The sequence below is a fragment of the Ambystoma mexicanum genome, chromosome 8 (assembly GCF_040938575.1).
Source record: "Ambystoma mexicanum isolate Mex_15411 chromosome 8, UKY_AmexF1_1, whole genome shotgun sequence".
Lineage (NCBI taxonomy): Eukaryota > Metazoa > Chordata > Amphibia > Caudata > Ambystomatidae > Ambystoma > Ambystoma mexicanum.
The window spans coordinates 1,282,656,701-1,282,674,002 of record NC_090929.1 but is presented as its reverse complement, the minus strand read 5'-3'; positions in this window follow the sequence as shown (position 1 = coordinate 1,282,674,002).

The following is a 17,302-nucleotide window of genomic DNA, read 5'->3' as shown; positions in this document are numbered from 1 at the left end:
CCCAATTGGGACTAGTTGGCACTCGGAACCTGGGTTATGGATCTGCTTCCAAGGGAGTTGGGAAAACCCTGACCTTTTGGAAGCAGAGATCATGACACCAGGAGAATGTTGAGTGCATCAGTGTATGAATGTTCTGAGTGAGTCAGTTGGGGGCCTGAGCTGGAGTAAGTGGATAGCCGGTGGGTCTTCTCCTTCATGTGTACTGTACTACCCATCCCTGTCCTTGTCCTGTCATCCAGACTACTGTAAATACCTGAGAGTAACTGGAACTGTACATATTGTACCAATAAAGCATACCTGGAACAAAATCTGTCTCCACAGCTGGTCTGTGTGTCCCTTGTGACTAATAAGAGACTTTATTACAACGTGGCAGCACAAATTCACCTTTGGTACAAGCCTGTACTACACAGTAAAGTGGTAGCAATGGCTGAGCTGCCAGACTTATCTCAAGAGCAAGTGAGCAGTACAAACAGTTACACAAAGGACAGCAGTTAATATGATTCAAGCAAACACTGACTCAAGGTTTCCCAGTAAAAGAATATACATGTATTTACTCTTCAGTTGTAGAACATTTCACTAAAGTAAAGCAGTTCAAAACTCACACTCTTAATACACCACACCACTCCCAATAGTTTCCAGACAAGTTAAGCTCACAAAATGAAGTGGGAGCAAAATGGCACTTTGTTCATTAAAAAGGGAGGGAAAGACAAAATTAGGTAGAAAGGGAGCAGTACCAACAGTAAGCAAGGCAATCTAGAGAGAGGAACTACAGTGATGAAATCAAGTCAATTAGGCTTACGGCCAAAGACAAGAGGACAAAAGTCTTTTGCTCAAGATCACACAGTTCAGGGTAGTTCGCGGTTAAGTCTTTGCCAAGAGTTCAGAACGAATTTGGTCAGCAGAAAAGTTAGCTTAAAGAGGAGAGAAGGACAAGCCCTCGGATTGGCAAAAGGTTTCAAGCCCTTCCACCGCGGCTGGACGAAACGCACAACCGGATGTTGAACAGTACCTTAAATGGAGAAGAAGCTGTAGCTGCAGCGGACGTTCCTGGTAATTCCAGCAGGCTCACGGTTCCTGAATCGACTGTCAGACTGACACGAAGTAGGAAGACTGGAGGGTACTGCACTACCCAGGGAAGAAACCAGCAGCAGAGCAAAACAATGAATAAAAGGTGCACTCCTTAAAACCAAGCAGGGTCCGACCTTCCTGGCTCTCTGCCCAACCGTAGCTCTGTACAGTGAATTTGACCAGAAGAGGGGGTCCTGGCTTGGAGTTTGGGTGAACTGGTTGGTCCCACCAGCTCAAGGGAAGAAGATTCTTGGAAGATCTTCTCTGTCATTGGAGTCTGAACATTCGGACATGCAACAGGGCTTCACCAGGCGGTTCAGTCATGGTAGGGGTCCTCTTCTGTCAGCTTCTCTTTGGTTCTCTCGATCCAGTGGCGACTCTGCTCTTCCAGACTCAGAGACCTGATTTTCTGCAGTTTACCCCCGTTCACTCAGCCTGGCTGTCAATCACACAGCAGGGTGGCTGTCCTGGAAGGGACAGTCACCCAGCCAATCAAACATGAGTGCGACTTGGGTTACCAAGGGAACCCATGGCAGGGGTCCTAAAACCCATCCCTCACATCCTGCCTACCCAGACTTTCAGGCGCCTAAAGGAGGGCTTCTCTGCAGAAGCCTGCGAAAAGACTGTGAACAAAGGAACCAAAGTTGAGACGAACACGAGAAAGACTTTTCCAAAAAGAAATGGTGACTAAACCCACCCGGCACAATATTAAAAACATTATGGTCAAGCGTGTTTAAGTTTGAGGCTCCCAAGATAGCCTAAAACATTACCATGGTTATTTAAGATAACTGTGGTAGGAAAGATAGGGTAGTTACCACTGCCACCAGCCAAGTCTTAATGAAAAGGGAGTAAAACAATGCTCCAGGGAAACAGACAAAAACGGATATTATTAACCCTTTCCAGTACTCCATGTAAGATGGTGTGTACTGGGTCTGTGGATTTAAAAGAGACTAGTAAAGTTAATGGCAACTTTATATGTTCTGGGGGACAGTAGTCAGCCCCAGAAAATGGAGTCTGCGTTGGGAAGTCTAAAAGACAACCCTGTGTCACTGCACTGAGGTCGCTGTGTAACACATAGTAAAAAGATGATGCCTGTGGGGTAGGTGAGGCTCCACAGTCCATGAACACAAAAAATGTTAAACACACACAGCAAAACACATGTAGGAGTGGGAAGTAAAGGCTCACACTCTTACCAGGTAAAAAAATAAATCCTAGAAATCCAGCAAAGCTGCGGAGGGACTCACTAGGTAAGGGAAATTAGCCATACTTGAGAATTCTCCCTGACAGGAGAGAACTGAATAAAAGGCGAGGCTTTTGGCTTGGAAGGCAGAGTCAACCACTGAACGAAGGAACCGAAGAAGAACTTGAAGAGGACACCTGCTGCAACTCCTGGACTGTTGGTTTGCCTGATGAAGCCCTGCTGCAGTGCCGAAACGCCAAGTTTGCATCGACAGAGAAGACCCTGCAAGGATGTCTTCTCCCCTTGAGTTGGTGGGACCAATCAACTCCAAAGTAAGCCACCTGGACATCCATCTCAGAGCTGGTTGAATTTCCACAGAGTGCTGCTGGAAACCGTAGTGCCAGGGAGAGGAACACCACTTTGTGTGCGTTGCTTTTAAGTTGACCAAGATCTCCAGGAAGATCCTCCGGACTCCCAGGAAGCAGGACTTACTGAGCCTGAGCCCAATCAACAGAGTGTGGGATCCCAGAAGCAAAGAAGGTCCATCTCGACAGCCAAGAAATTTGGTGTTGCTATTTGCAGTAGACGTGAAGAGCTGAAACACTGAACAGCCGCTGAAAGTGAAGTTTGCCGGTTGCAAGTTTTGACCATCCCAGTACAGTGCAGGAGTCCCCCGACGTCCTCCCTTTTGCCCCCATGACTGAGTCCCAGGAACAGTGAGATATTAAGAGCTGCACAGGAACAGGAGTCATCTGTTGTATCTTTTCTTTATTTTTAAGGTACTGTACAAAGTCTGAGGGAATTTACCTCTCACTGTAAAGTTGCTTGCATCTTCTACTCCTCACAAGTCTAATCAGCTTGTTGCCCTAAATTTGATTCTTCTTTTCTTTAAATACTTGTAAAACATTGTACAAAGACTTTCTACTTACTTACAAAGTAGTGCTTCAGCTCACATAGACCTTTGCCTATTGCCTTTGGCTTAGCCTCTTCCACTGAATGACTCTTATTGGGGGATCTGAAAGTATTTGCCTGCTTAAGAATATTTGTGGTCTCTTATTTGTTCTAAATAATCTTTTCCTTTGACTTATTACTATATGATTCTAAATGCAACAGTGATATATTAATGTTCCGAGCACCCTAGCAATTGAAGTCACCTCAGGGTGTAGGTAGTGTCTGTGGGCCATCCCAAAAGGGTATCTATTGATTTAGAGATATTAAGAGTGTGTATTTCATGAAGTGTATTTGAGTGTTACTGTTATATTGCTTCCTTCTGAAGAAGGCTTATTCTAACTGACTGATAAATAAATTAATATTTGTTTATTCAATAAACCTTGAGTGTAAGAGTTTATTTGAATACTTGTAACTGTAAATCTCGTGTGTAACTCCACTACAGCTCACATTGAACCCTCAAAACGCTACCAAAACTGTAGTACAATCTTATACTAAAGGTTGGGTTTCTTATACCTGTAGTCAGAGTTGTTTGTTGTGTTCCCAGAGGGTACTACATACAAACTTTGCCTAACAGTCTACTGCACAACCAACTCTTCCTCCTTCTGCTCCTCCTCCTCCTCCTCCTCTGCATCTGGTGCATCCTCACCTGCACATGGACAGAGAAAGACATATTGATGCATGTCAAAAGAGACAACAATGTATGTATGCTCCAAGGAGTACTCTGACAAGAAATGGCATGGCATGCACCAATCAGAATCAAGTCGCCACACATACCAGGGGGAAAGTAATGCACATGTGACATTTTAATGTACAATGGCATCACAAGGGAACAGCCAGACATCCATATCCACAGGCAACACCACAATCAACACATGACACACTAATCAGTTGTGGGATAGGGAACAGGAGACAATGAGGACATGCAGGATGGTGTGGAAAGGGAAAAAGCCCATGAGTGGGTACATCCGAAAGTGTGACTTCTGGTCAAGGTCCCTGAGGTTCAGAGAGATGGAGAGTGGTTTTGGTGTTGTGAACAAGGTCCACCAATCCACAAGAGGGTGAGGGGAGTGGCCACATGGAATGGCCACAGAGTGTGGGAGGGTATGAGGGAGCATGCATCATAATGAATAGGCTCTCTGTCTCACTGGAATTGAGTCCATGTGTTTGTGGTCTGTGGACACTCATGCAAATACACTCTGGGAACACGACAATGTGCATTGACAGACAGCTCAGACATGCATCATGAGAAGGAAACCCATAGGAGCAGGTAACAAATGGAATATGCAACTCTGCATGACATGGCGTATAAGTGATACTTTGTGAGCATGGGAAGGGGGAAAGGGATAAGTGTAGGGGGATGGGAGAGGGGAAAGTGCAGTACATGGGATAGTAGAATAAATAAGATAATAGAACGGCCAGATGGTAGCAAGAGCAGGTAAGAAGAGACATAAGTGCTGGTAGGGGGACTGTAGGGATACAGAACAACAGTCCCCAGGTGCGGGGGTTGCCAGGGAGGCAGTGCAGGTGTGCAATTGGCGGGTCTAGGGCCTGAGATCAGAAGAGTGGCCAGGTGACCAGTGCAGTTTCAGCCAGGAATTCAGCAGGGGAGAGGGGGAAAGAAAGCAGAAGCAAAGAGGAAGGTTTTTAGGTGCTTCTGGAACCGGAGATGGTTCTCCTCGAGTTTCAGGGAGGTAGGAAGGCTGTTCCAGAGAGAGGCACCTGCCGAAGAGAGAGATCTACCACCAACTCGTTGCTTGGAGAAGCGACTGACCCTGAGGGAGATGGAGGCGGATGAGAAAAGAGCTCGAGTAGGAAGATATTTGGGAAGAGAGAGTTGAAGGTATTGCGGCCCCAGATCCCAGAAGGCCTTGTGGACAATACAGAGGGTTTTTAACTTAATCCTCGCAGCCACTGGGAGCCAGTGTAGAGATTTCAGTCCTGGAGAGATACGATCCCTGGGCTTGAGGCCAAGGACAAGTCATGCAGTCCTATTATGGATAAGTTGCAGAGGGCGGAGTGTAGAGGCAGGCAGATTTAGATAGAGGCTGTTACCATAGTCCAGTCTAGAGAGAACCAGGGATCTGGAGAAGGTGCGCTTCTGGGGGAAGGAGAGGAAAGGAAGAATACCACTGAGGAAGTGTAGCTGGTAGTGTGACTTCTTAGAGACGTCGGAGATGTGAGGAGAGAAGGAGAGTGTGGAGTCGAAGGTGACCCCAAGGTTTTTAGCCTTGCAGGTGGGAGCAGGAATGAGGGAGTGGGTGTCCCAATGAGTAAAATCTCAGTCTTAGTGGCATTAAGGCAGAGGTAATTGACGGCACACCACTCCTGGATAGCAGACAGTCAGAGATGAGGGAAGGAGAGGAGGAGGCCAAGGGTAGCCTGAAAATGAGCTGGGTATCATCCGCACAGCACTGAAAAATGGGCCAGAGAGCAGTGATGCGGTGGGCTCGGAGTGCCAGGTATTGGTTGAACAGCCAGGGAGAGAGGTTAGATCCCTGGGGGATACCACAGGTAGAGAAAAAGATAACGGAGAGGAAGGATCCAAGTTGGACCAGGGAGGGCCGGTCAGAGAGGAAAGAGGTCAGCCTCACCAGAGCCTGACCAGTGATACCCAGGTTATCATGGAGACAGTTGAGCAGGATGGCATGGTTGACAGTAACGAAGGCAGAAGAGAGATCAGGAAAGATGAGGACACACAGGGTGTTGGAGTCAAGGTTGGATAGCAGGTCTTCACAGATGTTCAGGAGAGCAGTTTCCGTGCTTCTGGCAGCTCTGAAGCCAGACTGATGGTCATGAAGACAACCAACCGATTCAGTGTGGAGATTAAGCTGGGAGATGGCCAGTTTCTCCATGAGCTTGCCCAGGAAGGGAGTGATGGAGATCGGGCGATAGTTAGCTGGGCAGAAGGGGTCGGCAGAGGGTTTCTTACGGAGGGGGTGCACAAGGGCATGCTTCAAGAGGGATGGGAAGACTCCAGTGACGAAGGAATGATTGCAGAAATCAGCCAGGGCAGGCGCCAGATTGTCAATGCGGTCCTTGATAGTTTTGGAGGAACAGGGGTGAACCTGTTTCGACGAGACTTTCATAGTTCGGACTTGTCTAGAAACTCATCAGCAGAGAAAAGGGGAAAGGTAGAGAAGGAGGGAGGGGGGTTGCTGCAGAAGGGCCAGAGGAAGAGCAAGAGATGGAGGGAGGGAGGCGCTAGGAGGAGAGTGAGGACAGAATGTCCTGAGTTTTGGAAATGAAGTGAGAAGTCAGTGCTGTGCAGAGGGCCTGTAAGGTACAGGAGAGGTAGAGACTGCGGCAGGATTGGCTAGTTCCTTGCAGATTTTAAAGAGTTCAGCCGAGATGTTAGATGCTCCAGAGATGCGGGCTTGGATATGTGCTCTCTTCTTGGGGAGGACGGAGAGCCGGAATTGCCTTTGCAGCAGGCGAAAGGCCAGTTTGTCAGAGGATGAACATAAGGCACGCCATTTCCTCTCAGCCACCCTGCACATGCGTTTTAGGGTGAAGAGATCTGAGTCATACCAGGAGTTAAACTTGGCTTTGGGCTTTAGGTGGATTCTCATGAAAGGGTCAACGATATCAAGAGTATCTGATATAGAAGAGTGGAGCATGGAGAGGGCTGTATCAGAGTGAGAGTCAGCCAAAGGGGGAGGAAAGGGTGAGAAGATCGTGGCGAAAGCCTCACTTGACATGCACTTCATAGGTCGAATGACCGAGAAGGTGGGTGGCAGTGATGGAGGTGGCTTGGCCTGGGGGGTAGGGAGGGTGAAGTGTGAAGATAGGAGAAAGTGATCACTCCAGGAGAGAGGAGTGGAGAGAGGTACAGAGAGGGGAAGGTCAGAGGAGATCAGAACATCGAGAGTGTGCCCTGCAGAATGAGTTGGGCCAGAGAGGAGAATGGTGAGTAAGAGAGAGTCGCCGAGGTCACGAAAGAGTCCAGAGAGGGGACAAGAGGCATCCAGGTGAAAGTTGAAGTCTCCAAGAAGGAGGAGTTGAGTCGTTGAGGCCAGGAGTGAGGAGGAGAGGTCAGCCCACTCAGAGAGGAAGGAAGAAATCTGTAGGTGTCACATGTTTCACAAGTGCCTGGGGAGGTCCCTGTGGGGGATGTATCCTGTCACACAGACACATGCCACAAATGGCTGCCACATGGGCTACCTCCAGTATGATGGCCAATTGACATGAGTCTGTACGTCACAGGACATGCTTTACCCAGGGCTGTCATACAAATGCAGCCAGATGTGCCAATGCACAATTGATGTCGGTGATGCATGACTGACAAAACACAGGAGGTGCAATGACGGACACTCACCTGATGTGTCCTCATAATTCTCCAGGCCTCCCACGCCTTGCACCTGCTCAATGAGGATGAATAGGCTTGTGGCATCTTCATACAGTGTCAGCTACTCCTCCTCTGGTGACCCCCTCCAGTTTCCAGTTCAGAGGTCAGGTTGACACCCAACTTGTGTTTGGTGTGACGGGTGAGATCCTTCCAGTGCTTCATGACCTGTTATGCTGTGCGCATCTCCAACTCTAAGGTGTCCATCTGTTCTGTGACACGCTGCCAATGCACCATACATTGTGTGAATGTATGTGTGTTCCCCGCATACAGGCACGTGTCAGGATGGTGAACTGTCATGTACTCAATGAGGATCTGGAGCTCCTCATTAAAGAGGTTCTTCTTCCTGTGCAGGACAGTATCCTGTTCAGTGTCTTGGGGTTGAGCCTCTATCTGCTGTGCAGGTATTCCTTTTTTCCAATTGGCATCCAGGTGCCGGGCCACCTTTGGACTGGGGCCTGCCATTTCCTCATGGGGTGGGGCAAATGTTGTCCCACCACATCCCTAACCACCTGGGGCTGGGGCAGGTGTTCCACCACCAAGTCCCGCGACCACCTTGGGCAGGGGTAGGTGTTTCACCAGCACATCCCCGAAAACCTGGGGCTGGGGCAGGTGTTTCACCACCATAACCCCCACTCTGACTCTGCTTGCCCCCTTTCCCACTTGGGGCCTTTCCACTCATTTCACAGGTGTAGGGGATTAATGGGAGGCACACCAAGTTATTGTCCTTGGCAATGTGAGTCAGGGAACAGTTTATGTGATGTATGTTGTAGATGTGTGGTTCAGCAAGCCTCAAATGTACCCCAAATGAATATGCGGTACGTGATACGCAGTGGCACCCAATATCACAAAAAGTGCGTACGCGACACTTGAAAAGCTTCCAAAAATGAAAAAAGAGGTACATGATACACAGTGGCACCCGACAAAAAAAAAGTGCATACGCGACACCCTGAAGTCTCCTGAAATTGAAAAAAGAGGTATGCGATACGCAGTGGCTACCACAAACAGAGAAATTTCATACGCGACAGACCACATGCCTCAAAATGGGGATAGAAAAAATGTGCATATGCGCAGAGGCATAACCCCTCCTAAACAAGTAAACAGACGTGGATATGACAATACTGCATCTTTGGTCCTTCACGCACAAAATCAGTGATGCATATACTCGTCCTTATGTATTCCTGTCAATGTTATGAGCCGCATAGGCATGCTGTGTGCAGCGCGTGTCACATAAATTATGCACTGAGTGCCTTTACTCTGTTCTCAGCTGCCTTCGTAGTGAAACATGGAAGAGCCTCTCTCCTGCCTACGTGCCATTTTGCCTGCCTCATCCTGCCCTGTGTTGCCTCAGATGTTGCCATCTGCTCCTGAAAGTCCTGTGTTTGTGTCTGCTGCCCACCTGAACTGTGGTGTGAGTGCCTGTCATCCTGCCATTGCCTGTGCTCCTGTCTCTGACCCTGTGACTATCTCAGCTGCTGTTCCGGACTCCGACCTTAACATACCAACACCACTGCTCCACGGCCCATCTCCAGGAACAGCTTACCCACCCACACTTGCCTCGGGGTTGCCATGTCCACAACATCTTCCTATGACCAGAGTGGCAACCCCATGGCAGCGAGGCAGAGGGCTTTCAACTTCAGCAAAGAGGAAGATGGCATCCTGGTGGCAATGGTCCTGGAGAACTATGATGCCCTCTTTGACCCAGCTAAGTAATGTGGCAAGGATGGATGTCGCCAGATCTGGGACGACATAACGGCTGCCATCAATGTGAAGGGTCTGGCAGTCCGCTGCTTCAAGTCCCTCCTGAAGTGTTGGGAGGACATCAAATCCAGAACCCACACCAAGGCCTGGTGCACCATTAAGCACAGTACTAGCATGGAGCGGAACTGTGCACACAGGTGTAGGCTATCACCTAACAACATGCAGGTCCTGCCCAAGTTCTTCCCAGCGCTGCATGCACAGGTCTGCGAGTGGCAAGAACGTCAAGAGTCTGCTGATGAGTAGGCATGTGGTGCAATGCCGATGGCACATGCGTTTCATGCATGTACATGAATGTTTGGTTTGTAACCCTTGTGTTGAGTGCATGTGTTTATTACAGCAGCATGCAGTCCCTGGACAATGAACCCCATGTGTGGAGGGTGGAGGTAACATGTGCTTTTGGATGTTTGACTTTGTTACGTTGCAGCATTGTTTTAGACGTAGCTCTGATGTGATTGGTCATGGCACTGCTTGTATACTCAGAGTTAATGTGTGAGCATGCCATGTATATGTGCCTGGGGCTATGGCATGCCAATGTCTGGCTGTGCTATTGAGTCATGAATGTGTTGCATATGCGCCAGACAGGTTGTGACGGAAGCATAATGTTTGTTGTGATTGTGTGTAGAGGTTCCCATACAGGTGTTTACTTGGCCATGCTTTGTGCCATGCAATCATGGTAGGGTACTGGTGGTCAGGATTCCAACATGTGTCTTGTCCTCAATGTGTCCACAGCAGTGGTCCGGCACATCAGTGCTACCATGCATTTAGGGTGTGTGCATCGTACCAGTTAACTCTGTACCCGCCCCTTTGGAAAGTCTCCCATGGATGTGCATCAGGTTACAGTTGTGTCACGTTCACTTTCCCATTCTTACATGTCATTCATCTTAGTTTGTGTCTCTGCAATGCCCCACATTTTGAGGTATTTCCATGTGTATGTGTCATGACCGTGGTTTCCATTGTGCCTGGGTTGTTGTGTCAGTTTGAATGTCGATTGCGGGGTTGTGGAGGTTGTTGGTTGTACCTTTCACAAATCATGTTCATGTGAATGTTGTTGCTGCTGCACCAGATTCAACCCAGTGCACTAATTTTGCTGTACCATTGGACGTGGCTGCTGGTGGTAAGTCCATGGAGGCGAAGGTGGTAGGGGACTCCTCAGCAGCAGTGGGACATGGTGATGGCACACAGGGGCCATCCACGGCAGAAGACACCCTGGAGGCATCCAGGTTAACGGAAGGGGAGGCAGAGGAAGTGGCTGTGCAGCACAACCCATGGAGTCAGGTGGGGGTGTTGAGGAGGGAGTGCATGCTGCACCCCTGTCCCATGGGCATGAGGCTGTGCAGGCCACCATGGAGGTGCCTGTGTAAAACCCTGTCCCTGTGTCATTTGATGCAGCACTGCATGCATTCCTGGGTGATTTCACCCAGACCAACATCCTATCACCGGCTGATGTGTCCATCACAGAACATGTGCTACCCCTGCTGGTGGGCCTGACGAGGTGGACCAGAGACATGCGTGATGTTGGACAGGCTACTCATGACCTGTTTGTCCATCATCACAATGAGCTGTAACCTGTGATTGCATTGCTGGCAGCAGGCCTGATCCCTGGTGGACTGCATGGGCTGTTAACTGCTGCAACCTCCTCCTCGGCTTCCTCTTTTGTATGCCAGTCCTACTACAGGGTGCCTTCTGGGCCACATACCAGCACGGCCCCCTGTGCACCAGTCCCAACCACAACGCCCGGTCTGGTGGAGATTGTATCCCCGCCCGAGGTGGGAGTCGCTCTTAGGGGAGGTGAGGGGGTCACCGTGCCTTCCCAGGCACCGACAGGGGTACAGGCAATGGGGGGACAGCAGGCAACGCAGAGCAGTGCAGGTGCTGTACACCCCCGACGAAGACCATCAAGTCAGAGGGCGTACCAATGCAGCCTGCACAGGGCTCAGTGGCTGCAGGTGGCAACGAGGAGGAGGCTGACTGTTACAGGACAGTCCATCACAAGGAGGCGGGTGGCAACTTGGGGCAGGAGGACCATGTGGGATTGCGGAACACAATGTCTTCCGTGTACCATGGCTTTGAGAGGCAGCTGTTGGCAGAGAGGCAGCGGGCACATGAGGCACACGTGGCGGTGGCCAGGGCTGAGGTTGCACTGCGTCGAGCGAGGAGGAGAGCTACCATCCTGGATGCCACTTGCAGGGCAGCAAGGGACGCAGAACTGCACATTTCTTCCACCCTGCAAACCCTCCAGGAATCAAAAGTGGCCAAGCTGCTGGAGGAGGATGTGGTGTGTGACTCTAACTATTGCAAGCAGTGGGGGGAAGATCTACTGCACACTATACAAGAAAAGTACCAACCGAAACATGCTACTACATTTTAGCAGAAACTACCCCAGTTCAGGGACGCATTAAAGGTAGATGCGGAATGCAGAAAAAGCTAGTTTTTACAAATACTAGCCAGAACACAAGGTCATAGGATCATGGTGATAAATACAAAAAACAAGCTTTAATGAATATTGAACAGACATCTAAAAAATTTAGGCCTAGAACTCAAACCCACTAATACGTGCGTTTAACAATGCAGGCACCACTGCTGCTCCCCTCCACTTACTTGGGGTAGCATATACACATCTAGATAGATTATTATCCTACAATTCAACTTCATGTACAATGATACATTATGCACACATGGACTACAGGCGGTTTCCATCCTTGGCCCTTTCAACAGATTTTGCGTGTTTTCCACCAATTTGGGTGACACACAAATATGAACATTAACCCACGCATTTGCACTGCCTCTTTATATTTCAATCTCAATGACCATGGCCTTCTCTAGCTTCTCCTCAACAGTATACATGGTTCCTATGACAACGTGTCAGACGCACACTCGTGCGACAGTTTGCTCATGCGCACAGCCTTTATGTAGGCCAGTTTCCATGACCACGACCGGCACACACTGGTTAACTGCACAACGCAAGCGTGCAATTTTCTTTCTCTTGCACACAGCGGGCACTACACCGCCCGCTACATTGCTGTCTCTGTGAGCCCACATGGCCGCACAAGGTAAGGAGACTTCTGTGTATTGTATACTGGATGGCACATGCCATGGGACATTCCCGTCCTGTGTTCTTTTAGAAACATCCTGAGATCAGGTTTTCCTTTTGGTTCCTCCTCCCTCCAGCCATGTCTTTGAATACGATTGCGCTGCTATCTATGGATGAAGATAATTGAACTACCAAAACCTCTACTTCAGTTTAGGGCCCTGGGCGCCCTCACAGGTAATGAGACCCCTTATCAATGTGTATCACTGTCAACACCTTGTTACGTACACTAAAAAAATCAATATAACGACTGTAGAACACTATTAATATTTCTCCTCCTGACCAAACCTCGATGCCATTTTTTGGCCTCCAGCTCATTCTAGCAACAGAGAGCGTGAGTTTGGACCATGAACCAAATAAGAAGTCAGAGTTTGGAACACGATCTCTAGACAGTACGCTCATCTAGGGGGTGCACTTATGTATTTTCCACATGAACTAAATGTACACTACAGTGTTTGTTTCCACAGCAGGGTGCACTCCTCACTGGTACTTCCTGTATCCCCACACTAGATCCCCAATAGGAAGTCCCTCTACACTGGTGCAACTATACCACATAACAGCACCCACTAACAGCTTCCGAGTGAAGAAACTCTACTTTCTACAAGGTCAGTCTCTTTCAGGCATTTTAATCATAATAGCCCTCTCCTTCTGTTCATGTAGCGGTCTGCATACGTGCATATTTGGCTACAGATTTTAACCAGCAGTTATACCTTGAAATAATTCAGCTATTTGGTGTTCCCAATAAGGGACCGCACCAACCAGGTCCAGATGAAGGCAGACCAAACCGTAACCTGCCGAAACATCTAAAGAAGTGTCAGGGCTCCAAAATAGGAAGACCTAACCGGAATTATTTGCTAATAAACAGTGACAATTGACCAAAACTGAGTACCCCAGGTGTCATTGACGAGGGACCTTTTAGGAGTACTTTGGAATAAATATTCAGAGTGAAAATCGGAACAATAAGAGGTGTAATTATGAGTGCAGAAAAACTTTTAAAACTTTTCTTCAATGTTAAATGTTGATGCCATACACAGCTTATCAAACTCTTTTCTTTACCGTATGTAATGACTTGTTAAAGGAACCTTGTTTTGTACCTATATATGAATTGTTTGTCTGTATATCAATTCAAGCCTTATGGATTGAAAGAATTTTTAAAAATGAATGCACGTCACCATATATGAAATTTTGGAATATATGAAGTTTAAATGCCAAACACTCTGTTAATGTTTTGCACTAAAAGGAAAAGGAAATTTGGGTGAAATAATTTTGAAAAATGAAAAAAAGAGGTGGGGAATTGATGTTCCATCACTTGGCACCTACATATAAAACAATCTGAATCACAATTAAATTGTGTTGTACTTTACTGTTGCTAACAATGCTGGTATTCTTGAAGACATTAAATGTAAAAAAAGCAATTGAAAATTTAATGTACACTACTGTGCTCCGAAACAAACCAACTAGGACAACTTTACGTTATATAGTGTGACTCAGCCCTGGTCAACAGGTTGGGCGACATTGGGGATGAGGACTAGCCCACTGCCTTTGTAAATAGTTATTTATGTATAGGTTTCTTTTTTAAAAAAAATATTTTGCCCCGGCCTTTGATGACTTTCCTTCAGCGTTTTTCATGTATATAGTCATTTAGGTGTAGGTTTCCTTTCATTTAATATTATTTGCCCCAGACTACTTGGACCTTCATTCCCAGTTTTATGTGTATACAGTTTCATTTAATACAGGTGTTTGTATGTTTTCATTCCACTTCATGCAGTTAATTTGTATGGCTGCACCTTTTATTGTTTACATTTCACACTGCGCATCTCTCCATTACATGTCATGAGTATTCTGGCATGCCTGTTTGTGTGAAGTTGTTTCTGTGATATTTGCGGGTGGAGGGATGCAGATGTGCATGACATGTGGGGTGATGGGCCAAGCGACGACTGCAGGCTGCACTGGATGTTTTCATTTGTATTACATGTGCTGCATCACTATGTGTTTAGCGTCAGTGTGTCAGTGGGGTTATGGATGAGGGTTCTGGTGTGTGTGTGAGATGCTGTACATCCATGTCAAGTTGCAGTGATGTGTGAAAATGTTTGCCATTATTTGTTTGACTGTGATGGTGGATGTGATGACACCTGTTCATGTACGTTTGTAGACTTTAACATTGTCCAACGTTGTTCATGTGTCCCCTTTGCTTGTGTTTGCATATGTACAAACACTCTATTTTCTGCAGTGTGTATTTGGCACTGTGGGTGCCATGGTGGGTGGTGGACTCACTGTGTATGCGTGGCCTGGTTACATCACTTGCAGTTTTATTTTTCACTGATGTGTCACTCCGATGTTATGCTCACACGCCCAACAGCATGCACAGTCACCCAAAGTCGGCTGTCATGTCTTGCTCACCCTCTGCCAATGTACTGCAGTTGTGTGCCATGTTTGCTATTTCTGTGTGCCAGCCCACATGTCCTGTGTCAGTGAGTCATGCAATTTTTAACTGCTCTCCCATCACCCATGCACATGCCTGTCATGTTATTGTGCCTGATAGTGAGTTTGCCATCCCTTCCACCCGAGACAGTTATGCTGAAGCTGTGACGCGCCTTGTCTTTATTTGTGGATCAGGTCAATGTTTGATTTGGTTTACATCTGTGCTAAACCCACATTCAGTGGCTGTGCTTTGATTCCTTTGCAACGATACATCGCCAATATGCACAGGATAATTTCCATTGCATTCACTGAGGATGGGGATGGGGCTGGGTTGACCACAGTGTGCTTTGTGCAATATAGTGCTGTATGCTTGTGGTGCTGCAGATTCAGGTCTGCCAGGGAATGACAGTGAATGCTCCGTTCCAGGACTGATCTTCATTTCTTCGAGTTGATCGTGTTGGTGGTGGACTTGTTGGAGGTGTGCATGATGCTGGGGCCAGACCACAGGGGTTCAGGTGAGTTGCAGCCATGCATTTGACTGGTTGTGTTGGAGAGTATCACAGTGCTGCCTGGGGTAGTGTCTGAGGTGAGGGGAGCTGGTGGCTGGTGTCTGGACTTGAGGAGGAAGCCGGGGGGTCAGAGGTGAGGGCAGTGTGGGGAGGGGAGTGAACTGTCATGGGGCTGCATGAGGTACTGTCAGAGGTGAGGGGGCTGGTGGGTGGTGTCTGGACTTGAAGGGGATGCCGGGGTGAGTCAGGGGTGAGGGCAGTTTGGGGAGGGGAGAGTACTGTTGGGGGATGCCCTGGGTAGTGTCAGAGGTGAGGGGGCTGGTGGGTGGTGTCTGGACTTGAGGGGAATGCCTGGGGTAGTGTCTGGGGTGAGGGGGGCTGGTGGGTGGTGCCTGGACTTGAGGGGGATCACCGGGGTGGGTGTCAGAGGTGAGGGCAGTGTGGGGAGGGGATTGTACTGTCAGGGGGATGTCTGGGGTAGTGTCAGAGGTGAGGGGGCTGGTGGGTGGTGTCTGGACTTGAGGGGGATGCCGGGAGCTGTCAGAGGTGAGGGCAGAGTGGGAAGCAGAGTGTACTGTCAGAGTGCTGTCTGGGGTAGTGTCGGAGTTGAGGGGGGCTGGTGAGTACTGTCTGGACTTTAGGAAGATGCCAAGGGGGGGTCAGAGGGGAGGGCAGTGTGGGGAGGGGAGCCTACTGTCAGAGGGCTGCCTACGGTACTGTTGGAGGTGAGCTGGTGTGGGGAGTCTGGACTTGAGGGGGATGCCTAGGGTAGTGTTGGAGGTGAGGAGGGCTGGTGTGTGGTGTCTGGACTGGAGGGGGATGTATTGGGTAGTCTTGAAGATGAGGGTGCTGGTGGGTGGTGTCTGGACTTGAGGGGGATGTCTGGGGTAGTATTGGAGGGGAGCAGGTGGATGGTGGGTGGTATCAGGACTTGAGGGGGATCCTGGGGTGGTGTCAGATGTGAAGGCAGTGTGGGGAAGAGAGTGTACCATCAGGGGGCTGGCTGGGGTAGTGTCAGAGGTTAGGGGGTTGATGGGTGGTGTCTGTGCTTGACAGGGATCCCCGGTGGGGGGTCAGAGGTGAGGGCAGTATGGTGAGGGGAGAGTACTGTCAGGGGGATGCCTCGGGTAGTGTCAGAGGAGAGGGGGCTGGTGTGTGGTATCTGTACAGGAGGGGGTTGCCTGGGGTAGTGTCTGAGGTGAGGGGGGGCTGGTGGGTGGTGCCTGGACTTGAGGGTGGTTCTCGGGGGTGTCAGAGGTGAGGGCAGTGTGTGGAGGGGAGTGTACTGTTAGGGGGTTGTATGGGGTAGTGTCAGGGGTGAGGGGGGCTGGTGGGTGGTGTCTGTACTTGAGGTGGATGCCGGGGGGGTGTCAGAGGTGAAGGCAGTGTGGGGAGGGGAGTGTACTGTCACAGGGCTGTCTGTGGTAGTGTCGGAGGTGAGGGGGGCTTGTGGGTGGTGTATGAACTTGAGGTAGATTCCAGGGGGAGTCAGAGGTTAGGGCAGTGTGGGGAGGGGAGCCTACTGTCAGGGGGCTGCCAGGGGTAGTGTCTGATGTGAGCTGGTGTGGGGAGTCTGCACTTGAGGGGGATGCCTGTGGTAGTGTTGGAGGTGAGGCGGGCTGGTGGGTGGTGTCTGACTTGAGTGGGGTAACAGGGCGGTATCAGAGGTAAGGGCAGTGTGGGGATGGGAGTGGACTGTCAGGGGGCTGCCTGGGGTAGTGTCTGAGATGAGGGGGCTGGTGGGGCATGTCTAGACTTGAGGGGGATGCCTTGGGTAGTGTTGGAGATGAGGGGGCTTGTGGGTGGTGTCTGGACTTGAGGGTGATGCCTGGGGTAGTGTTCGAGGTGAGGGGGGGTGGTGGGTGGTGTCTGGACTTGAGGGGTATCCTGGGGGTAGTGTTGGAGGTGAGGGTGGCAGGTGGGTGGTGTCTGGACTTGAGGGGGGTGCTAGGGGATGTTAGAGGTGAAGGCAGTGTGGGGAG